This window comes from Protopterus annectens, chromosome 12.part0, assembly GCF_019279795.1.
Source record: "Protopterus annectens isolate FY-2018-M chromosome 12.part0, PAN1.0, whole genome shotgun sequence".
In the NCBI taxonomy this organism is placed as follows: domain Eukaryota; kingdom Metazoa; phylum Chordata; order Ceratodontiformes; family Protopteridae; genus Protopterus; species Protopterus annectens.
In genome coordinates this window covers 436,462,641-436,489,140 of record NC_056746.1, presented here as the reverse complement: position 1 = coordinate 436,489,140, position 26,500 = coordinate 436,462,641, and the positions used below count along the sequence as shown (strand labels likewise).

At 44.0% G+C, this 26,500-nt stretch overlaps 1 protein-coding gene across 2 annotated transcripts in view; it reads right to left on the bottom strand.

Moving 5' to 3' along the window:
• The window catches only part of ELFN1 (extracellular leucine rich repeat and fibronectin type III domain containing 1), a 2,453,138-nt gene that overhangs the window by 1,262,097 nt on the left and 1,164,541 nt on the right, over nt 1-26,500 (bottom strand). The gene's annotated exons all lie outside the window — the stretch shown is intronic.

The following is a 26,500-nucleotide window of genomic DNA, read 5'->3' as shown; positions in this document are numbered from 1 at the left end:
TTAAATGTCCCGAAATGAATGTCAGGTCCAGTCTGGGTTGGTGAGAGCATTACCTCCAGCATGGCCACATATGTGCATCTCCCACAGGCTGTAGTGTCGTATGTTGGGAGGTGAGCATTGACTGTGTACATGAGACAATTGCTCTATTGCCACATGTTTGCCATATTCATCATATAGACAGGCAATAGCACTGGTACGTGACATTTGGACATGCTTGTATATTCAACCATGTCTCACAAGATATGTGAGTTATGTGTGTACAACAGCTGTTGTACTGTAAGTAAGCTGGAAATTTAAGGACCGACAGTGTACTTGTAAGACATGAGTTGGAATGGGTGCTATAGTAATCAGTAGCTCATGAAGTGCTCACATGTTCTGAACAAGTGCTGAGCATGAATATGCAATACAGATAGGGTGTTGGATAATATCAACCCACTGCAACCCACAAGTGGAGACAACAGTCATAATTGGAGGCACTGCACTATTACCCTGCTAAGTATGGACTGCAGGTCTATGAAGCTTTATCAACGTAGACGTTAGCAGTACAGAAGTAGATGACAGTATAGATGATTTCACACTGCATAGCATACCTGTGACAGGTCATAGGGCATCATCACCCATACCGTGTTCTAGCTACATTGCGTATACTAGATGTACCTTCATTTGTCACAGGAGTGTTCTACCAGTGGCCTGTTGACAGAAGCAACACTACAAAAGGTGTCTGAGTGACATGTGCATATCACACCAGTGGCAGCTACCGTAAAACAGGGTTAATGTTGTGTACTCCCCCCCTCAGTGTAGCCCATACCACACAGACAAATGGGAGGCATCTGTGTATATAAGGATGTGAATGTCCATGACCTAGGAGCAATAGCTGTCTCAGTGTTGTGGACAACATATAGAATGGGCTTTGTGGGTGAGGTGTGTGACATATGTGGACAATCTGACAGCTGATAATAGCATTGTCACCACTAGGTGAATAACCCTGTACCCATTAACTACCACCTAGGCAGCGGTCAACATTATGGACACTGTGTACGGGATGGTGCTGTGCAGTACACCTCCCTGAGTTGGTGACGTCTCCAGGCCTATTAGGTAGTCATACAAGGCACTCATGTCATGACAGGGTGCCATCCATGAGCATGGAGATCATTGCACAGCCATACTCAGCACTCGGGTGACCAATATCGGATCACATATCACATTTAAGGGGTATTGGCCATGCGTGGATGGGCGATACCAGCCTTCACAATCCTCACCTCCACTATGCAGCATGCTGACTACCTTGCATAAAGACATGTGCTACACTGTGATGTTGGACATGCTACACATACATATCCTGATCCGAAAGACATATGTCATGGACAGCCACCGTCCTACTACAAGGATCACCACATGCTGGACAGATCCCTGTGCCATACATGTTATATACTCCTGCCATACCATGCAACCCTGTCCATTAAAGCTGCACATGTCATCTCTGTCATACATGGTGCAATGACCTCATGGTAGATGTATTATTAAATGTCTGGATCAGTAATGTGACACTGATGCACCTCGCGGTGGCAAAATGGCTGTCGGATACAGCTAGAAAACCTTGCCCGTACATGCTATAGTTGATAACCATCCCTGCGAATGACGTCCGGCTAGCCATTGTCCCATGTCTATCACATGTTGGGCGGTGCAGTGGTGCAGCGGTTAATGCTGTCGCCCCACAGCAAAAGGTTCTCTGGTTCTATTCTTGGCTGGGGTGCCTTCTGTGTGGAGTTTGCATGTTCTCCCTGCATTTGCGTGGGTTTCCTCTGGGTACTCCGGTTTCCTCCCACATTCTAAAGACATGCTTCTGGAGCATTTTTCCCCAGGCCTCCGCTGAAAACAGGATCTGTGGAACCTAGTCGGACTTTCCCGGTCAACAAATGTTAAATAAATAAATAAAAATGTGCAACACAGGCGATACGTGGCAGGATGTTGAACTGCTGTACAGTGCCGTGTAGCTGTATATGGCAAAACATATGCATGTAAAGGTTTCCATGTGTATGTGTGCATTGTCACTGCTCATGTCCATTAAGGCAGTGTATGTGTTGATATGTGACATATACACAGCATCAAGGTCAACAGCATTACTGTGGACACATCCAGGCATGTGCTGATAGGTAAGAACACCAGTACAGGCAAACAGACATGCCCACATCAAGACAGCATTCACATGGAGTATGAGCAATGTGATGAGGTGACACACATATATGCTGATGATATCCAATGCATAACGGGTGTTACATGTGTGTGACACAAACATGGCAGTTGTGTCAGTGTCATGACGATTTGCAAAGATAACTGTTCAGATGTACTAGATTTAATACAAATGTATGTGCAGCTGTATCTCTGTACATCTCTGTGATACTGTGACCTGTCTCCATCATTATGTCTTCCAGATAATGCCTCATTCACGCCTGCCAGCGTATAGCCGCCAGGAGGATGATGCCCTCATCCCGTACCTCCATGAGAACTATGAGGTGTTGTTCAGCCATGTGCCACAGCTTGCCCAGCAGCGTGACGACCTGTGGCAGGACCTTCGCAGGAGGGTTAATGATGTGGGTGGCCATAACTGCACCCTACCAGCAGGAGCGCAGATACTGCACAGACCTGATATGACATGCAAAACAGTGTGCCAATGCAATCGCCAGGGAACAAGGTGGAACAGGTGGTGGCCCACCAACCCAGCCCCCACCCACCCACACCAAGGAGCTACTGGCCAGCCTGGGGACACCCTCAGAACAGCATCCACAAAACACTAGCTGCCATCATGGAGGTGGGTGTCTCCCAACCAATGAACCTGGTGTTGCCTGGTAAGTCACTACTGCACATATGACTATTATATCCCATTTATTTGCATGTGTCACTGTACAATATGTAATGTAACATCATATGCAAGGTATGTTTACACACATGCCACATACTACAGTATGCTACCCTGTGTACGCACACATGTGCATCCTATATGTTATTGTACAGGCGAATGTGTTAACATGTACAGTGCACCCTGTGGCTGTCATACAGTCATGGATAATGTTCAAACTGCTGTGTCACCCCTATACAGGTACCACAGACATCAATCCATTGCAGGTGAGACAGTTATCAGTATCAGGCATGTTAATGCATATATCTATATGCCATGTGGCCAGTTAACACATGTACACATAATGTATGGTCCAGTCACGATATACAGGTCGCATATGTCATCATTCACGCTGGCTACCCATGTGCAATATATACAAACTAAATGAAACACTGACATCAAACCACAGTACCTGTCATTGCTAGATGTGTGGACAGCTGTGCATACAACGGTGGAGATGTTCAATGTAGGCATATGTACTATACATTGGAACAACACATGTGTGGTATGCGAACAGTACCACACAGTGAGCTGGGATATGGGCAGCCCACAAGAGTCACCATTGTGTAATATGCCCCTGCAATGGGTGCACACATTGTGATGTGCCATCTGACATGTCCCAGACATGTAGTGTTTCGGCTGCAATATTGTCTCACTATCCCATAGTACATACTCCGCATACCAAACATACAACCCGTTGTCTGCATAGCCCTGTGGGCAGTGACATATCTGACATATATGGGTGTATGTCATATGGGACAACACAGACATGTGAGATAGACGGCCATCACAAACATTTGGTCAACACATGTTAACACATGGCCATGGAGGATGGCCAGAGACATGTAGTCACACAGTAGTTGTGATGTGTATACACCCTGCTGCACAATGTCCACACATGGTCCAACTATAGCCTTAGTTGACCGATTATATAATTGATGTGGAACACTGGACATCCTAAACGCCTGTGTACAGTTAGTGGAGGTGTCACTTAATTTGACCATATAAGATGTGTTGAACATTATGACTGTGTCATAGCATGACAGTAGTCACCTGTACAGCTTCCACAGACTTTAACAACACATCAGGCCACAGATACCGTACATTTTCCTTGCTGCTGTAGGACATCACTGTCAGCTATGCACCTCGTGTGTGGCACATTAATGTTATGTGGGACATGGTGTATTGACAAGTCTGCCATGTGTGGACATAGTTGCCAGGCAGCTAAGACTTTGTAGTAGTTGTGTAGGGGTGTCATCCATAGGTCTTCCAGTGACCTGTCACATGGCACAGCATGGTTTGGTGTGTATACACCTCAGCAACGTGGGTCACAATTCAGTTATGTAATGTGTATGCACGCAGTTATGGCTATGCACTGTGTGCGTATTACACACTGTATAGCAATATAGATGCCTCATGATGCCATGCAATGGCACAGTGTCTATACTTCACACTGTATAGCAATGTAGATGCCTCACACTACCCTTCAATGCTCATGCACATTTGCTAAAAGTGCATTCTATCTTAGGTTCATAGGTTCATAAGTCCATAGGTTCATATAGGTTATCTGCCCTGGGGCATTTATAAGCCTAGCCCGATTGTGTTTGGCTTATGCCACCCCTTGATTTGAGTATACTGTGCCCTTTTTAAAGTTTAGTTTACTGTGCCTCTGTCTAATAGTGACACGGAAGTAATCCCTGGGACAAACCTACGATCCCCCATCCACTCATCAAGATTCTTCTTAAAGAGAGTCAGTGAGGTGCTCTGCCTAACATGAATTGGAATTCTATTCCAGAGCAAAGGGAGCCTCTGGGTTATGAATCTGTCCCTCCAGCATGTTCTACTTATTTCTGTGCTGAGGTTCAAGTCCCTTGAGCGCATGGCTCTAAGGGATTTAGATTTACTGAGATGGAGCATGTCCATTAATTCTAGGTTGGACATAGCTTTATATGTCAGACATAGATCGCCTTGAAGTAGGCAGTATGCAACTGAGTAGAGCTGGAGTTTTTTTAACCGAGCAGCATATGGCATCTGTTTGAGTCCCTTGATACTCCTGGTGAGGTACTTTTGGGGTCTTTCTAATTGCTGCAGGTGTCGGGTAAGGTACATCCCAAAGGGGGCATTGTATTCTATGATGGGCCTGATGAGGGATGAATAAAGGGGCACGATTACATCTCTTGATCTAGATGTGAATTCTTTCATGATGAGGTGGGCTATGTAGAAGGTCTTTCTAACCACTTTGTCAATGTGGTTGTCAAAGGAGAGATTGCTATCAACTTGGGTCCCCAGATCCCTAATTACTTTCTCTGTACTTAATGGGTTACCACCTATGTGGTAATTTGTGGGCACATTGTATTTGCCAAAGGGTATGACTATACACTTTTTGGCATTTAGCTTTAGACCATGGCTTTGGCACCAGTTATCCGTCTCTGAAAGACCTTTTTGAAGGATGTTTGTGTCAGCTGGAGAGTCAATTATGGCACCCAGTTTGCAGTCATCTGCGAACTTGGTGAGCCATAGTCCTCCCACGTTGGCCTGTACCTCAGAAAAGTAAATACCGAACAAGAGAGGTCCCAGGACAGAACCTTGTGGGACACCACTTGTGACCAGTTTCGAGGCTGACATGGCCCCAGCAACTCTGACTCTGTGGGTTCTGTCTTTGAGCCAGTTTGCAACCCATCCTGTGACATTTTTATTTTATTTTATTTTTATTTTTATTTTACATTTGTTGACCGGGCTAGTCTAGCTGGAGAAATTTCCATTTTCAGTAGAGGCCCGGGGAGAAAAGCTCCACAGAGTGAGATACATTCAGACAAAAAAAAAATTGATCATACAAAAATGTAATAGCAGTACTCATTATAATAAAAATAATATTAGAGTTAGTAATAGAGTTTGCAAGCAAAAATTAAAAATAAAAGATAGCAAACTCTTCAATGTAAATAAAAACTACTACAAGAGTTAGTTACTAAAACACTCAATACAGTCGAATTCTCAATTAACCAGTTGAAAATACTGATTGGATTAAAATAGAACAAAGGAGTGAAGGTAAGTGAAAAGAGAGTAAGGGAAAAAGGTGGGGATAGAAAGTGGTAAGAATAAAAGAGCAAGTAATACAGAAAAACAGGTAGAGAAGTAAAGGGAGGAGAAAAGAAAGACAAATAGTACGAAGAGTAGAAAGGAGAAGAGAGATGGTTTTATTTAGGTAGTAATAGTGAAAGACTAATCAGGTTTATTACAGGAGCAAAGCCAGTGATTTTGGAAATGCACTTTAATATTCTGTTTGAAAGGAGGTAATGAAGGGGTTTATATTTAGGCTGGATAGCTTATCTATGATGCATGAGTGGGGTATTGTGTCAAATGCCTTTGTGAGGTCGAGATAGGCTGTGTGGACTACCTTCCCTTCATCTATGGCCTTGGTGACTGTTTCAAAGAAGTCGACCAGGTTCAAAAGGCATTATCTGCCCTTGATGAAGCCAAATTAGGTAGGATCTAGTGTCTGTAGGTCCCCAATGTCTTTGTTTATGAGTTCCATGATGATCCTCTCCATAGCCTTGCATACTAGGCTAGTCAGGCTTATGGGATGATAGTTTCCAGGGTCCACAGAGGCGCCACCTTTTTGGAGTGGGACCACTGTTGCTGTACACCATTCTTTGGGCACATATCTTGTAGTGAGGCTGAGATTGTACAGCAGTTTTACTTGAGAGATTAGTTCTTCTTGGAGTTTATGTAGGACACAACCCGGGACACCATCTGGTCCCATGGAAGCAGTGTTTTTTGCTTTGGAGAGGGCGGCCTTCACCTGAGCATCAGAGATGTTTGGGAGGCTGCACTCTGCTGGGATAGATACTTGCTCTTTTGGGGGGGGGGTGGAGAAGTTTGCACTGAACCTGTCTGCCAGGATATTGGCGATGTCTGTGGGTTCAGTGTATTTTTTGTCATTTAGAATCAACTCAGAACAAGTTTGGGAGTTGCATCTGTAGGGCATAGAGACAACACTGCAATGTGATACCCATTACAACGTTGTACATGTGTCAGGACACCATTGTGTCAGACATGTATGCATGTCAATGCGCACATCAGCAAATTACATGTCAAGGTCACTTCAGCCATGTGTACTGTTAACCTGTGCTGGTCCACATGGTATATCACAGCGATGCATGCTTACTACCATGATTGTGTGAACTGCATGGCTACTGATATGATACCTGCTTGCTGTTGTGTGCAACCCAGGGAGGTATGCTAACTACCACTATTAATGTCTGAGCTGCATGCCGTCTGCTGTATCAAATGCATGCTGCATGCCGTCTGCTACTGATATGACGCTCACTTTTGCGTGCAACCCAGGGAGGTACGCTAACTACCACTATTAATGTCTGAGCTGCATGCCGTCTGCAGTATCACATGCATGCTGCATGCCGTCTGTCAAATCACATGCATGGTGTGTCTGTGTGTCTGTGTGTCTATTGTAATGCAGAGTCTGTCTTTGCATTCACAGGTGATATAGGTATGTTACCCTCCTGCGGTCCATCTGATGTTAGTGTACCCACAGATACTAGCAGTGATGAACATATGCATGAGGTACAGGCAGGGTTGTCAGGGGCTGAATCTGTGCCAATGGTTGGCATCCCAGCTATGTCCCCCTCTTCCCTGCACACAGTTCTCATGCCAACACATACCCCATCACCAGTGGCCATAGAGGAAGGACAGTCAGCGTGTGTTAGCTCAGAACAGAACGTGTGGTGGCTACTGAAGATGTGTCTCCACACCATGGTGTCAGTGTAATGACTGCAGATGTGCCACACAGGCATGTGGCCAGTGCTGCTCGTAGGAGGACCTCTGGCAGACTTGCACCTGCAGGACAGAGCGCAGCAGCTGGTGTCACCAGACGCATGTTCCAGACTGTAATGGCGGCACAGGCACATGCTGAACAGCAGAACAGTGAAGGGCAGAGGCTTCAGAGGGCTGCTATCCGTACTCTAAACGACAACATCCAGGCATTGGCAAATGCTCAACAGCAGATTGCTGATGTTCTGGACAGGCGATTGGGTGACATGGTTGGAATCCTTGACCGTGGAATGGCAATCCACGAGTGTGAGTTGTCTGTGCTGGAACATCTGGTAGGAGTGAAGCATAGGCCACGTAGACATAGGCCAGCTACACCACCTAGTGCAGGTCAACGTGAATGAGCCACCTCATATGCCCGCTCTCATAGTGCCGGTAGCAGTAGCAGTGCAGCTGGTGCTGTGCTGTCCACACCAGGACACAGAAGGCCATGTGGACATGGCCCTGGACATTCCCAGTGGGGACACGGTTCCAGTGGACAAGTGTCATCGGACAGTAGCCAATCTGTACCTCCGCCTGGTAGTGCCCGTGCAACCCATGGCAGGCACAGGTCATGTGGCCGTGGCCAGACACAGTGAGCTGTACATCCTGGTCTGTACAATCTGGAGCTGTCAATAATACCCCTGTGTAGGACTGACAAAAGGCAGAACTGTGTGCACACATACACGCACACAGCAGAAACATCTGTAGGGCACCGCAACACCCACATGCATATCGACCACACATGTCCAGTGAAATCACCGGACCTTACCCACACATATGATGTCATCCACTGGTGCAGCCTATGCCCCTGGCAAACATTATCACCCTGTGCATATGATGATGCCTGTGCCACATCCCTGTCATCCACACCATTGGTGTAGGGACATGCTCATATGGTCTGATGCACAGAGTGAACAGAATAGTGAGATAAGTGTATATGACATTAGTTGTGTACTGTTGACATGCACCAGACATACCATGTAGTAAGGTTTATAATGCATTGTTATATGTTCACAGTATGTGTCTTGGTAACAATGGTAACAGCATGTTGGTAATTATGCCCTGCTTCCCTCCTTAAGGTCCAATTGCATGTGCCATAATGTTACAGTGTTTGCAGTTGGAGTGCATTGTTGTATGTTCACAGTATGTGTCTTAGTAACAACAGTAACAGCATGTTGGTAATGATGCCCTGCTTCCCCCCTTAAGGTCTACTTGCATGTGCCAATAAGTAGCAGTGTTTGCAGTTTCACATGTGTAAATGTGGAGTACTCACAGGCATGTACGGCAATACCAGCATGCTATACGGAGCCTCAACCTCACTGTTAGGCTACCATTCCACAGATGTCCACACATCTACTGATCCAGAAGCATGTGGGCTGTTTAATAGGCTACAGTGGCTAGAGACGTGAAATCCATACCAGGTCACATCACAGGTATGCTGACATGGTGCGGGGGGGTTTACACAGCGGTCTGGCCGATGATAACTTTAGAGGCCACTTGATAGCATGAGGTCTCACTGAGTAGCAGTAATACCCTGTCACATTACAGGATGAGGACACACACAGACATACACTGAAACACACGGTAACATGCCCACACTCAAGGGGTCAAAAACACTATAACGCACACTCGATAGTGTTGAGGTGAGGACCCCTGCCTATGTGGTAATCACCCTCACAGTACTGTGCACCCACACGATGCGACACAGAGAATGAACATGTACAGGTAGTCAGTAAGGCTGAGACCGATGGCATCAACAGGGTAGTAGACTGCATCACCATGAGGGGTTAGGGATCCTGTCTGTTCTGTATGGTAGCATACACCCTCACTCCATGCACCCAGACAGCCATACATACATGCACACACACACACACACACACACACACACACACACACACACACACACACACACTGTGGAGTCCACAAATGTCATTCACATACAGATAGCTGACGTGTGTGATACACACACCACCCCTGCCTACGTCATGCTTCCCACACAGCAGTATGTACAGATCTCTACTCCACAAATGTCATTCACATACAGATAGCTGACATGTGTGTGATACACACACCACCCTGCCTACATCATGCTTTCCACACTGCAGTATGTACAGATCTCTACAACAGTGTACAGGGGAGTGTGACAATTGGGATGTATTCCCCAACATATGTGGCATATATGGTCACACAAGCAAACACACATGGCAGTAACTGTGAATGATACACCTGCTATATGATGATATGTCTGACAGACATGCAGCAGTATTGGCCGCGTTATGTGTACCAATGCTACCTTTGGCAATTGTGCTGCTATATGCACACGGGAGGATGTAAGTGTTACAGGTGTCAAGTGACTTACAGTCAGTAACACCCTGGCCGCTGTGTAGGTTGTATGTCTTCACCGTCAAGTAACAGTAACATAGCGTACTGTTTGCACATGTAATGGTAGGATGGCTTGTGACACACCTGTGAGCCATCTTCGGCAAACATCCATCTGCAAAGGTGGATCACCACTTTATGTACACACATCCATCCATACCTGATGTACATCCTACCGTACTGTCAGTATGTCACAATATAAAGGTGTCAATGATGGTGCTGCATTGCAACTGCATGTTGTAGTTAGGCACAGATGAATTACATACAACAGCTACTGCACATGCATGGTAGCTGTATGCACACCACTACATGTACATGTGTGTTGGTCTTACATGCCTGTCATGTAGCCATGTTTGTATGCATTGCAATTGGTGGACATGTGTGATGACATACATAACACATGGACTGTTGTATGTTATGATGGTTGTCATGGGTAACTAGTACAGAGGGAATGTTACCTCGGTCAACATTGCTACCTTATGTACTGTTAGCATTCAACAGCCATGGACCTACCTTCCATGTGCATGCGTGTGATTGCTGTAGCCACTTGTCTGCATGGAGGATAGTAAAAGCTATGCTATGTACATATGTGTTGAGTGTGTGTGTGGTCCATGTACATATCCACTGCGATTACATGTATGTCATATCCAAACATGTGTTCTTTGGTGTACAGCGATGGCCATCTGTTACAGCTGTGTAAGACCCAGGGCCCCTGTTATGTGTAGAGCTAACCTGGTTATGAACAGTGGTATCATTGCATTGCATAACACATGATGGAACCCTGTCAGTACATGTGTAGTCTGCACAGTTGTTGTAGACCTATGTACAGTCCACTGGTCATGATTCACATGGTGTTGTGGTAATGTATGGATGTGTGTTGCTGGTCCAAGAACATGGTGATGTCTGAGGGCTACATAGTAGAATGCGGCATTTACCTCTGTAATCTGCACCTGAGACATCTGTGATGGCTCTTGAGTGTGTACTGGTCAGTACTGTACATGTGAGTGGCCTTCATATACGTGGGGACAGTAACACCATACTGTGCCCTTCCGTGTTTATGTGCCCTTCCGTGTTTAGAATCCATGTGCATGCAAGACAGCCCTTTGCTACTACTAAGTGTGTGAGCATGCCCAGTACACTGTTGTGTAGATGGACACACAGTACATTCCAAACTGTGCCCTTCTGTGTTTAGAATCTGTGTGCATGTAAGACAGCTCTTCGCTACTACTAAGTGTGTGAGCATGCCCAGTGACACCTTGTGTTGGTGATGTGCCTCTGTGTGTGGGCATGGCCACTGACATCCTGTATAGCGATGGTTGTCATCCAGGCAACAGATGTCCATACCCCATGTCAGGATGGATTCTTACATTGAACACACACTGGTTGACTGTCTTGAAGGGTGTACTGTCTGTGGCGCGTCTCATATCTATGTAGTGTTGTAATAGTGCTCGGTAGATACGCAGTTGTCCCGCTCACACCACTGCCGTGTGTTTGTCTACTTCTACCTTGGGACAGTAATATGCTTTTAGACTGCTCACTCTCTATACATTCGCTATCGGCGTCTTTGCCTTTGTGGATGATGTCATCCACCTAGAAGTATGCCTCTGGGAGTGCTGTGTTCCAGTAATCTCGGTAGCACATTCTGTAACTGCGTAATGCTGTAGTGTGATAAGGTAGTTAGGTGTATGTTCGACTCCCAGCCCTGCCAAGTGTGTGTGTGTGTGTGTGTGTGTGTGTGTGTGTGTGTGTGTGTGTGTGTGTGTATTTCCAGCTGCCTGGGGACAGAGTGATGCTTTTAGACGGCTCACTCACCATACATTCCCTATCGGCGTCTTTGCCTTTGCAGATGATGTCATCCACCTAGAAGTATGCCTCTGGGAGTGCTGCATTCCAGTAATCTCGGTAGCGCATTCTGTAACTGCGTAATGCTGTAGTGTGATAAGGTAGTTAGGTGTATGCTCGCCTCCCAGCCCTGCCAAGTGTGTGTGTGTGTGTGTGTGTGTGTGTGTGTGTGTGTGTGTGTGTGTGTGTGTGTGTTTACAGCTGCCTGGGGACAGAGTGATGCTTTTAGACTGCTCACTCACCATACATTCCCTATCGGCATCTTTGCCTTTGTAGATGATGTCATCCACCTAGAAGTATGCCTCTGGGAGTGCTGCATTCCAGTAATCTCGGTAGCGCATTCTGTAACTTTGTAATGCTGTAGTGTGATAAGGTAGTTAGGTGTATGCTTGACTCCCAGCCCTGCCAAGTGTGTGTGTGTGTGTGTGTGTGTGTGTGTGTGTGTGTGTGTGTGTGTGTGGGTGTGTGTGTTTCCAGCTGCCTGGGGACAGAGTAATGCGTTTAGACAGCTCACTCCCCATACATTCCCTATAGGCATCTTTGCCTTTGCAGATGATGTCATCCACCTAGAAGTATGCCTCTGGGAGTGCTGTGTTCCAGTAATCTCGGTAGCACGTTCTGTAACTGCGTAATGCTGTAGTGTGATAAGGTAGTTAGGTGTATGTTCAACTCCCAGCCCTGCCAAGTGTGTGTGTGTGGTTCCAGCTGCCTGGGGACTGAGTGATGCTTTTAGATGGCTCACTCACCATACATTCCCTATGGGCGTCTTTGCCTTTGCAGATGATGTCATCCACCTAGAAGTATGCCTCTGGGAGTGCTGTGTTCCAGTAATCTCGATAGCGCGTTCTGTAACTGCGTAATGCTGTAGTATGATAAGATAGTTAGGTGTATATTCGACTTCCAGCCCTGCCAAGTCTGTGTGTGTTTCCAGCTGCCTGGGGACAGAGTGATGCTTTTAGGCGGCTCACTCCCCATACATTCCCTATCGGCATCTTTGCCTTTGCGGATGATGTCATCCACCTAGATGTATGCCTGTGGGAGTGCGGTGATGCTGGAACTCGGTAGCATGTTCTGTTACTGCATAATGCTGTAGTGTGGTAGACTAGACAGGTAGGTGCTCGATTCCAAGGCATGGCAGGTGTGATTGTTTGGCAGTTATACTGTATGTGTTGGTATCTGTGGGTGGCTAGCTGCGGGATGTGTTCAGTGTGTTTTGTTGCTGACCTATATAGTGTCCACAGCCAGCATATTCTGCCAAGACACTGGGTTGTCAACACATACATTCACCAATAGGTCTGGTGAGTAACTGTCAGCAGCCCTACTCTTACCCTTGATACAGTCTGACCCGTGTGACACAACAAAACACACGTGCCTTGATATTAACAACACTACATGATGCAGGTGGCACATGTAGTTTCCTTTTCATTCCTGTCTAATGCATTGCTGTCATGTGGTCCGCTGTTGTGATATAAATGCCATATCTACATATGTGTGTACATGTATATGTGTGTGTGTGTGTGTGTGTGTGTGTGTGTGTGTGTATATATATATATATATATATATATATATATATATATATATATATATATATATATATATATATATATATATAATGTCCATGTATATATGCATACAAATAATATATATGATATATGTAGATACAGAGGTGGACATAGATGTGGATGTCTGGGGACATCAGCACTATTGAATGTTTGTGCCGGATGATCTGTACGTGATAACCTGGGATCTATGTATATCTGCCATGGTGTGGTGGTAATGCACATCGTCTGTAGTGTGCAGAGTCACGGGTTGTAGTCATGTAGACACCGGTTATTTTGTTGCTGGGAAGACCATGGGACATCGAATATGGTAATAGTAAGGCACCTGTTGCCAGTTGTGTACGGATCTGAGCGACACTGAGCAGTGGTTATTAATTTGGAGGTTTGGTATGGGTCATATAACTGTTCATTAGAAGACTATCCTATGCAGATGAGGTTGACAATAGTGTATCCCATTTATCACCAGCGTGTGATGCTGGTCCCTGGAGTGTATGTGTGTAGTCAGCTGGGTGCAGGTCTCGAATATAGTTGACAGCATGGGAGGGGGGGTCAGGCATACTGTAAGCCTCGGGAGTGCTCCTGCCTCAGCACACCTAAGCTAGGGGTGTGTCTATACCTGCCTGGTGACATTGGGAGGGATGACAACAGTGGTGGGGTAGTCAGGGTGTACAGGCTGCACAAACAGGTGTTGATCAGCACAATCAGCAGATGACATGGCTAGCCCGCACCTGAACAGTACGGTAATGTGAGCAAGCAGCATACACACACATTTTGTCCGCACTCTACACCACCGTTGTATACCTGCGGGGACATTTCACGACACAGTCCAACCAAATGAGACGGGCTGCAGCAGGCAACATATACCAACATGTGCAGGAGGCTGGGGGAGTGAGGATGTGTATGCTGCCAAACAACCCTTACTGGGGTGACATAAGACTTTATAGACCCAGAGTGACTTACCAGGGGCTACATGGGCTGGGGATGGTGGAGCACTATGGGGTGGACAGAGACCTCCTACAGCAGCTTGTTGACCTGTGCCTGTCACAGCTGACACATCAAACAGGCCGAGGGAAACACGTCACAGTGGATACCATGGTATGTGTTGGCCTAGGTGTACTAGCCACAGGTGCCTCACACAGCACAACTGGGGATATCCTGGGTATCTCACAGGCATCTGCATCCAGAGTATTGCACCAGTTCACAGATGCTATGTCAACACGTGCTAGTGAGCACATACATGTCCTCAACACATGTGATTAGTAGACCAGCAATATGCATCTGTTCAACCACATGGATGACTACCCTGGGGTGCTGGGTGCTATACCTGCACACACATACACATCGTAGTACCAACCAGTGAGCGGGGTAGGGCCTACAGTCACTGCAGGGGCATACCCTCCAGCAGCTAGGCCATATGCGATGGCCAGGGCATGAGATTGCATGTGTGTGCTGTCTGCCCTGGAAGCTATGATGATTCTGATATATGGCTTTTGACACAGCTGTAGCACACCAATGCCAATATGAACATCTCCTACAGTCTCCTAGTGGGGGATGCTGGGTAAACACTGGTGTCATGGCTGATGACACCCATCAGCAATGCACACACACATGAACACTCACACCATACTGAGGCGGATGCACAGGCAAGACATATACTTGTGCATGTGTTTGGGATGCTCAGTTCACAGTTCTGGTATCTGGACACATCTGTTGGAGCTCTGCAGTATTCACAAGCTACATGCATACAAGTTGTTATGGTATTTGCTATACTACACAATCTTATCCTGCAGTAACAGTTGCAGCAGGAACAGCATGGGGCAGGGCCACCTAGCCCAACACCACTGCCAAGGCCTGTACAGGCACAGTGTGACTTGGTGAAGGAACTACCTGAGCAGGGCACAGTCGGCGAAAGCCCATGCACAGTATGACCTGCCCTTGGCAAAGAGGCAACACAAGGCATATGCACTGACACAGTAGGTACCCACGGATTTCCCCTCTCTGACCCGCACACAGTACAATGGATGCCAAACATGACACTACCTGTGCTCGGCCATGTATAGGAGGTGCACTGTGTGCATCTGACATAGGCAGCCCTCCAGCACTGTCCTCAAGTCCAGAACACACCCAGGGTATGTCTACTGACCTAACAAGTGGCAGTTTTATTAGAATGTGCATTTACCCATTGCTATGGTATGTATGTGAGCATACAAGTGACTGTGGTGGTCAAATGTTAGGGCAGCAGACAGTACACATCCATAGTGGCACCATGACCTCTGTAGCACATACAGGGGTCACAATGGTAGCCTGTAGTGCACAGAGTGTCCTAACCCACTGCAGATTATGGGCTGACCATCATGTGTGTCCATACAGCCCACACACGTTCCATGCAGCTGGACAGATGTGGACCAATACAAACAAATGATATACAATGGCCTATGGATATGCCCAATGAATGGCCCCAACCCCCTAGGACACACACAGACTACAGCAGGCCAGGCAGTTTGATGTAGGTTGTGTAAGCTAGGACGTCCAACATCACTGTGCTGGTATTTAAAGCTGGGAACTGACATACACTGGTATCCCTCCACCCAGCAACTTAGGTAGGTCCACACACTGACATGGAGTACCCAGCATACCAGTAGAGTAGTGGCAGATGTGTACAACTGTTGTCTGTGCCCCCTGTCAAACCTACACATGTTAGAGTCAAGTGCGCCACCCACGGTGCTGTGTAGGACTGTGGTTGTGGTTGGATGTCTCCCCACACTATGCAGATATGTAGCAACTGTCAATGCCACATGACCATTAGCTACCCTGCAGACACAGCATGACACCTGTCTGTGTAGAACGGAGGGTTCAGCAACACAGTACTAACTATCTGGACATGTGACACGTGCGATACAGTTGACCATACTTGGCATGCTCACACACATGACAGTATGACGGTAATGTCAGTTGACAACATGCGTAACAGTCATACTGGGCATGCTCATACAATGAAACACAGGGCAGCCAGGCATGCATACACCAGTGGTCCGGACATATCTGCCAGTACATTGCTATACTGTTGGATGACTGTGCTGTATGGTGCGTGTGTGTTCTATTGTCTGTACATATGCCATGGTCTATTGTTAATTCACATGAGCTATGTGCGCAGGGTACTGCTACCAACTTGTGAATAGGGCAGTTCTTTGTTTGCGGACAGACCGACGCCTTTGGATACAGACTGGGTAAGGCACATTCCAACAGGTGGGAGCAGTTGTGCGTGGGTCTGCACAGTGTTAAGCACTGCTGACCTCTGGTCACAGCACCTTATACATGTTTAAACTCCACATTTCTTTGACAGTGCACTACTGGCATACTGGTAGACAAACACACTTACAGCCGCTCGCTCACTGACATTTCTGCTTACATTTGTCACTCACACTGGGTGTGTGCGATCCCTTGTGATGCATATTACATCGGACTACATGACTACAGTATCGGGTATGTGTAACCATTTTGTGACGGCAGGTGTTCGACTGTACGGACTCGGCGGCCTGTCCAGTGACATAATCATATTATATGCATGTTCCTCATATGATCTGCTCCCATCTGCCTGATACATGGGAACCATTACTCTGCAATGCTGACATGTGACTTGAGTTTGTTAACGCAGCTGTCCACCGAGTCATGCTACCGCATACCTACTGCACGTTGTCCACCTTTCAGATTGCACGACGGGAGACTGCAGGAGTGACACCTTTCCCTCTTTGCATGGGACAGTCCCTCATTAGGCATATCTCATGTGACAATGCCAGACCTCTCCACCAATCAGGGACACATTTGTACAGAATCAGGGACAGGTCAAAAAAACATCAGGGACACTTTTACAAAAGTAGTGCTATTAACTTGAAACATTGACAGAATCAGAGCATATGACTCAATACACATATTCTGAAGTAAAAGTAGTTTATAACTCTTACTTATTATCATTAATCAGTAAGTGTGATTCACCACCTTTCCTTCAACAGTCACTAATTTTAGGAGGGATTAAGAGGGACAGAGTTAAACTTTCAGTCATACTCAGGGACGTACCTGAAATGCAGGGACAGTTGAGAGGTATGGACGATACTCTAGCCATTGCAACTGTCCTGATTAGGGGACATTCTCATGTTGTACGTGTCTGTACTGGTTGCTTGTTACAGGTCTTGTATACCTGACACATCGATATGTCATATGTAGTAGCATAAGCAACTTTAGTGCTGCTAGACTACGCTTTGATTTGTGCCGATATGTATATTTCTGTACTATGCATGGCTGTAGGTATGTTCTGCCCTGGTACGTCTGACATTTCTACAGAGCAGGTTCCAGTTTGGCCATTCAGAATGGTGGCAGCCCTATAGACCCTATATAAAGAGCTATCACATGTGTCAAGGCAACACATACCCACAGTCAGTAGTAAACGGATGACTTCCACGGTTTGCATACGTTAAGGTTATTCATGTAGCATTATAATTGATAATACTGTTTCCTATTACGTGTAGCTGTTTCTGATACAACAAATTAATGTGTGACACCACTACACATACTATATAGCCTCCATTCCCGAACTCACAGGCCATGTGCCATAACTGTCATTTTGCAGGACACAACTGCCCAGACGGGTGTGTCCCTCGCAGGCATACGGGTGTTGAACCACTTCTAATATGCTATCCTCTACCTAAGGTGGTCAGCAAATTATGCACTTTCCATCAGTACCAGAACTCACATACCAATATAGATATGTATATATCAGAACCTGATGAAGACAGTTTTATACTGTGGAAAGCGCTTAACCTTTGTTGTTTTTATCAATAAATCTACGCTGTTTCAGCATAGTTTCCTGATTCCTGGTGGTTTTCGCTAACTTGTTGGTGAATTCTTTTATTTTGTTGACTACTGGGATCCTGTTGTTTAGTATATCTATATATATATACATATATATATATATATATATATATATATATATATATATATGTATACACACATATATATATATATATATATATATATATATATATATATATATATATATATATATACATATATATATATATATATATATATATATATATACATATATATATATATATATATATATATGTATATGTATATATATATATATATATATATATATATATATATATATATATGTTTATATATATATATATATATATATATATATATATATATATATATTTATATACATATATATGTATATATGTGTATATATAGATATATATGGAGATATATAATTGCATATTTCTGTTATGTCTGTGGATATTTATCTATACACACAGCTATCTATCTATATATATAAAAGTTAAAGCTGTACAAGACAACATACATTTGCTATGCTAATAGCTGTGTACACCCACGCAGGCACATTTGCATCTCCTTATTCTGAGTTACATATGTTTACAGGCACTTCTTTGGGATTACATGTGCCTTATTCCTTATGAAAGTATCACTTTGATGGAATCCGGTTAACGGACCCATGCGAACGCAGTCACTTTACATGTATAAATGTTGGCTTTACAGCACAGAGGCATTCATTACAGAATTATGTGCTATAGTCGTACTTGAACCGGGAATGCCTTTACGTTAGGCGGATGCTGTAACCACTACACTATTGTTGTTCTGGCTCATTTATATGTATACCCATGGTTCATAACTACTCTGACATATGCCTCACCGCTTCCCTTACACAGCAGGCATCCATTCTCCTGCTGGGAAAACCGCAGTACTACACTTAGGAAATTCACTGTTTCCTACTGCTCTGGATCTGTGCTGCATGTCTACTCACTCCAAGGATATTCAGAACTCCTACGCTTATAGTCCACGCACAAACGCGTATTTGATTGTCAGGGTGTTCATGTGCTGGTCTTGGTTTAGGCTCGGCCGACAGGTGACTAGAACTTCCCTGGCACTGTTCAAAGATCAGATGTAGCACATGGATGAAGTTAATCCAGATTTTAACATTCTACCTGTGTTTACAGATGCAGGTGTTTGGGCACCTTCGACAACATTATTAGGTTGGTGCTACATAATTTAGGGTGGGGTGTGGTTCCACAACATAATGCAGGTTGTGGGGGGGGGGTTTCTATGAGTTTCCCTTCCCATTTGACTATTTCATTCATTTATAGATACAATGAATATTATTCTGGACATCAGTTATAAATTCACTACAGGTATGCAATAGTCCTGTCAACAGATGTAACAGTTGGTTGGTGTACTTCTGTGTACGGACCTCTGTGATACTCGGGGACTCGTATCTACAGGGACAAGGCTATGAGAACTCAGGGACAATCACGGACACTTCTACCATATTAGTACTATTAACTCGGAACATGTTGACAGATTCGTAATACTACTACTTTTCTGCAGTTAAATGCATCTATTACTCTTCATTGTTGTAAGTAGACATTCTCATTCAACACCTTTCCTCCAAAGGTCATTGGCTTTGTGAGTGGTTAAGAGGCTGGCCAGTTATTGTGCGAATGCTCTGACCATTGGTAGTGTTGACATTGTCATATGTACAGGTTGGGATGTATTCTGGGGACTAGGGTTGCCACCTTTTCAAATGGCCAAGATGGGATATTTTTGGAACACACATCAGATTTTACAGGCCGACACATACCCATGGTCAGTACAAAGGATAGAACTTTACTTATTTGCCTACATAAAAGCATATTGTTGTAGTGGTTTAGTTGCTTATTCTGTTTCTTGTAACATTTAGGTATTTTAGATACAGAAATAATTATTTTATGCAACTATTACATAACATATGGGACATAATTATGTCCTACAATCTCAGGACATGTGTCATTTTTAATATATTTTGTCAGGACACAACTGTCCACAGAGGGACTGTCCCTCGCAAAGTGGGACAGATGGTAACCATACTGGGGACACCAGATTGTTTGGGCCAACACATAGCCATGGTCAGTGCAGGTTTAGAACATTCATTTGTTTCCGAGCTGTGAGCCTATACCTTTGGCATTTTTGTTGTTTGCCTGTTTCTTGTACAAATTACGTTTATTCTATCCTGACGTGACCGCTTTAGGCAACTGTTACATGCAGTATGGTACATAGTTATTTCCTACAATCACATGACATTTGGCATTCTATCATTGCTGGTCAGGTCACACCTACACACACACATTACTTGTCCCTCACACAGTGGATCAGGGGGTATCCTGTTTACGTCAGTGCCTTCATCACCCATATACCATGTGCCACTATGCGAATGTGTGCAATATATTCTCTCGCTTATTCGTGTCGGGACACGTGCATCACGGGCAGGTGTTTGATCCTGGGTAGTAGGTTCTGCATGGCCATCTAGAGCTGGATAGTCTCGTGCACCACTACTGCACATCCCAACTTGTATCCAGATATCTACAGGACTGGACTTTGTGTGTTCATATTCATTCTAATGTTTACACAGGTTATTTATGCCATGAGGGATATCCCAAAAACTGAACAAGACCAAAACAAGACAAATAACGAACATTCTTCTGGCATTATGAAAATGTGCTGGGGGTTTTACATGCAAGGGATACATAGTTTGCAATCCTGAAACTGCCTAGGGTGACACTACCTACTACATATGCGTAGTGGTTACTATGTGTAGATGTGGCTGCACCATACTAGTAGGCCAAGTATGGCTGGATTTGGTGGACGTTCAGGTATGGGGGTGGGTTGTGTGCTGTGGAGGGGATGCTGGGTAGTCCATTATGCATCCAGGTGTGTTGCATTTGATATGGCCAGTTCCATCAGGACCAATCTGCGGGTATGTGCCGGTGACATGTCTGTACATTTGTATCGCACATTTTAATATTCATATGTTTGTGGGATTGTGTTCTACAGTATGGCCTGTCTGGTTGTATTGCAGATGTGTATACATGTTTTTGTGGTTCTTTCTGCTTCACCCGCTGCTCCCTCATACACCTCCGGTTCACCTATTCTGCATATGACACAGTGTCGCCTTGGAGGATTATACCATTACCCATCCCCCCACACACACATATTCCTGAGACTCCATCCATCACTGCTTTGGTTGATGGCCCATGATACAGTCAAGGTAACACATTGCACACCCTACATATGTCAGGTACCTGTATGGTTGTGTGGATTACCCTGCCATGTTTGACTTTCCACATGCTATACCTCACGCACATAGGTACACACCCATACTTAACTTTCATGACATGGTTGGTATACCCGGGTAATACCCGTTTAACTGTGACACATCCTGACAAGTTCGGCTTGGACCTCTGATGTGCGGATTTTGGCTGACTGTTCTAATCATTGGTAGGATGCCACCTTTTCCTATGTCCAGGATGAGATATATTCCGGATACATATCTGAATGTACTGGACAACCCGTACCCACAGTCAACGCTACGGATAATACTGTTCCTTTCAGCCTACATGTTGCCTTATTATTGTAGCAGTTTATATGCTCCTTCTGTTTCGTTTACATGCTTATTCTATTTCCTGTCACGTTTGGTATGTGAAATACGAACATACCTATTGTATGTGACTATTACATGTGTTGTGGGATATAATTCGGTCATACGGTAGCTAGATATTTACATTTATCGTGTTTTTTGTTATGGACACATCTGCCCAGCTGTGTACCCTCCCTCACAATATGGGTCAGCTGGTAACCTATTGGCGGCGCGCTAACATATGATGCATTTCCCTTCCACTTGGTATAACTATCTACACTGCGTTGGACTACGGGCACATGGTTTTCAATGTCATTTGCTTGCGGGATAGGGACCCGTTATTCCCTACCATGTATTTGTGTTTGCTTCTTCATTTTGTGTTCGCAGGAACTGTCTTGCATGCTTTGCATACGTTTCCGTATCCACGGACACTGACAGATGTGATTACTATTGCTTGCGAATTGTTATATGCAAGCATTTTAGGTTGCACATCGACAGCTGACATTTCCATGCCTCCGTGCGACACTTCGACACGCCCTATGCACTCGCGCTCCTTTCCTATGCACATGGCTGTGGTGGCAGCACGCCTTCATTAATATGCATTTGGCGCTACTGCGCCATCTTCATGCCACACGGTCAGCGCAAGCCTAACGCCGGCCTTGTGCCGAGCTTCATGAATCCCGGGGATAGATATACATATACATATATAGATATAGATATGGTCTACTCCAGAAGGTCAAGTTTCCAGAACAGCAACTTTCATAAGACTGAGATCAAATGATACAAACCAGAAAATCTTGATGTCCTGGAGCATCATTATTCTGAGCTACAGTGACCATCCTTCTCACTTATATAGCCAACAAATATCCACAGTGAAAAAGTAACATGTAACTAAAGTCAACACTGCTCGATGTTACAGCAATTACACCTTTTATTAAACTGCTAAGTGCTTTCATTCAATGTATTCAGACTGTATCAGAAGTCATATACGTACTCAATGCAGTCAAATTTAACTCCAAAAGAAATCACATGACCTCATCATGTGGTATAATTCAATAAAATTCAATAATGTTAAGAAAAATAATATTAATAATTTAAATGCACAATCATAACCTAATAATTATTAAATATCAAAATAAAAACACTTTGAGGGTTTTCTTGGAATTTAACATATACTACCATCTACAAGTGATTCACTCTTATTTTCAACAAACTACTAAAATAGATGACATCATTTAGACCAGGGAACTGCTTGGCATTTAACTTAACCTGCAAACACAATTCCCTTTATTTCAAATAGGTTTCTCAATCACCACCTGTTTTCTTCATAGTTACTTTTTCTAAACAAAGAATAAAAATGTTTTAATATTTCTACAGCATTTGTTCCTAACTTGTGGTGTATTTAAAAACACTAATTGAGAGTCTTTTTATTTAATTTTTTCTCTATTTTTCCAGTATAAGAACATTCACATGAGAGGCACTTCACCACATAAACCACCCCTTTAGTTTGACAATTAAACTTACCATAACATTTCAATATTATAGGGTAACCTGCAATATCAACAAAAAATGCATCATTTATAAACCTACAGGCTTTACAAAATCTACATTTACTTATCTTGCGACCCATGTCTTCCCTATTGTAATGTCTGTCAATAATCTGACATTCCTCCTAAATAAAAAACATAGATTTTCACCCAGCTTCTTCCTTAATTCTTCAATAAAGGCAAAATTTCAGTTTTTATAGTTTTAGTAAACAAAGAAAGGTCACAGTTATTGCATTTGTCTCTTTTTCTTATGATGTTCAAATGTTAAGATTGCAAATTAAATTATTCTGCAGTCAGGCATATCTCACCTTCCTGAAACTCACTACATTTTCAGAGAAATATTTATATGTGTCTGTTGTTCAGATGCAACTGTTGATGTAAGCTACGTCCACTGGGAAATCCATTCTTTTATCATGATAAATGTCCCCACTTTTATAACAATTGAATCATGATAAATGTGCTTAGTTCTCCTAACACTGAGCACGTAACAAGCTCTCAGCTGAAAATAACATCAGTTGTAAAGGTTTTGTATCTATTCACTGGCAAAATGGTAACACCAGTTTTTCAGCAACACATACCCCAAAATAAATGACTCCACCTCTGGTAGTCAATGACACTAAGGAATGGAGAGCTACATACCTTACAACTTTTGATGTTTTATTTATTTTTATTGATTTATTTATTTACATTTGTTGACTGGGAGTGTCCGACTGGACCATTTAGGTCCATTTTCAGTGAAGGCCCGGGGAGAAAAGCTCCACAGTTAAAATAAACAGACAGTAGTTACATTGGATTACATAGCGATTAACAATTTAACATAGCAATTAATTACAAATATATTTACAGATGAAGAACATAGTACATCAGTAGACAACTAGAATCTTTATCTGCGAAGTACATAACAGACATTAACAAATGTTACAATAAGAAGCTCCTGCTGTATAATAAGTACTAGGCTTATGAACATCTGAGCTTGCTATAATCAAGGTAGTTAGTGGGATAGAAAGAAAGGTAGTGGTTGGATGGGATGGGTGATATTAGAGTGGGAGTTGCAAGTGCATAGCCAGCATGTTTTTAGGTGCACTTTTAGTAAAGTTTTGAAGTGGGTGCATGATGGTACGGAGGTAATTGTTGCTGGGAGGGAGTTCCATAATTTGGCTATGGCGCAAGAGAATAGTGCTTCACTAGCAGAGTTATTGGCTTTAGTGATCTGCAAGTGATTTTTGTTGCTGGATCTTAGTGGTCTGGTGGTTCGATAGGGTTGGAGTAGATTCTGGAGGGATGGGACATTTAGTGGAAGGTTTACTAGTTTGTGGGCGAGTGATAGTTGATACCATTGAAGGAGGTGAGGGAGTTCAAGCCAATATTGAAATCACCTAAAATGATAGTTTCTTGGGGGAGATGGTGGGTAGACCAGCTGAGGAGGTTTTTTAGTGGAGGGATGTTTTGGCTAGGTGGGAAGTAGTATCCAATTATGTTGATGGTTTTGTTTTGGTTTATTTTGAGGTTGGTATATATTATTTCTTCATTGCCTATTTGTGGAGCTGATGATTTTAAGATCTGGATGTTTAAATGCTGTTTAAATATTATAGTTACACCGCCTCCTTTCTTGTTTAGCTGGTCTACTCTTAATATGCCATAACCGGTAGGGAGTATTTGCTCACTGGTAATGTGAGGTTTTAGCCAGGTTTCTGTCAGAATGACTGTATCTGGGGAGTACAAGTCTATGGTGGCATGGAGTTCATGGACTTTGTTGGATATACTTCTAATATTTAGGCTTAGTAGAAGGAAGTCACTTGGCTTTCTATTGGCTGTGATATGGGAGACGTTGTAGTTTCTAGTCTGATTATGAGGATTGGGATTGAAGATGGTAGGGTCAGGATTGGTGTGGATGTCTCCACTTAGGACTAGTTTTGATATGCATGAGGTTATTAGTTTTCTCAGTTTTTGAATGTGTTGTTTACTATGGAAACTTTATGATTGTGCTCTGTGGGTAATAGGTATGGTGGGAGGGTTACTATGTTAAGTTGTAGGGATGCTTTATGTTTGAGTAATATAGTTGGTAGAATATGTGGGGGTACATAGGGGTGGTTCTTGAGTTGGTGGGAGGGGAGCTGAGTGAGGGTGAGACATGAGTGATGGTGTGAGTAGTAGTACAGTGGTAGTGGTTGAGTGGGGGGATGATGGAGCTTTGGTAGGATGTAAGATATGCAAGGAGAGTGCATGCAGCATAAGTAAGGTATACCTGTACATGTTAGTTGAGGAGGTGTGATAGTAGTGGGAAAATGGAGGAGGTAGTTTTGGGTTAGCGCTGTGGTTGGCTATTGGAAACCTGGGAGGGGTTTGTGAGTGTAATAAAGGTAGGACCACTGGGGGTGGGAGGAAATAGGGGGCAGGGTGTGGAGCGAAGCGGGTAGAGACCCTGTTAGTTTCTCTTTTGAGGGGGCTGGAAACAATCAGGTAACAGAGTAAACTGATAAATGAACATGTGATAGTGACAAAGGGTGGTTGTAGTTTTAAAAATGGTGCCTGCCACAGGTATTATTTATGAACTTTGGGATAGGCTTAACGTAATAAACTGGGAAGGGGTAGGGGAGAGCAAGGGTGTGAGCAGGCAGTTCTTTTGTACTGCTGCTAATGAGCCAAAGCAAAGACAAGTTTGTGTTTAAGAAACAATCAGAATTGACCAAGGACTGCTCTGAAACTGTAAGTCATTTCTTAACCATGTCTCAGGTGGAAGAACAGGATAACCTTGTATCAGTAGGCTACTGTGGTCTCAGTTTAAATTAACAAACACACAGTATTGATCAGTTATGGATACTAATTGCTAACAGAAGGGAATAAGAGAGAAAGTGGAAAATGAGTGTGTGTGTGTGGAGGGGGGCTGCTTACAAGCCAAAGCAGAGTGCTCTCCAGGGGAAAATGAATATTGGCTCAAACAGGTAGACACATACTCAAAGTTAACTGTAGCTGTTTGCAGACA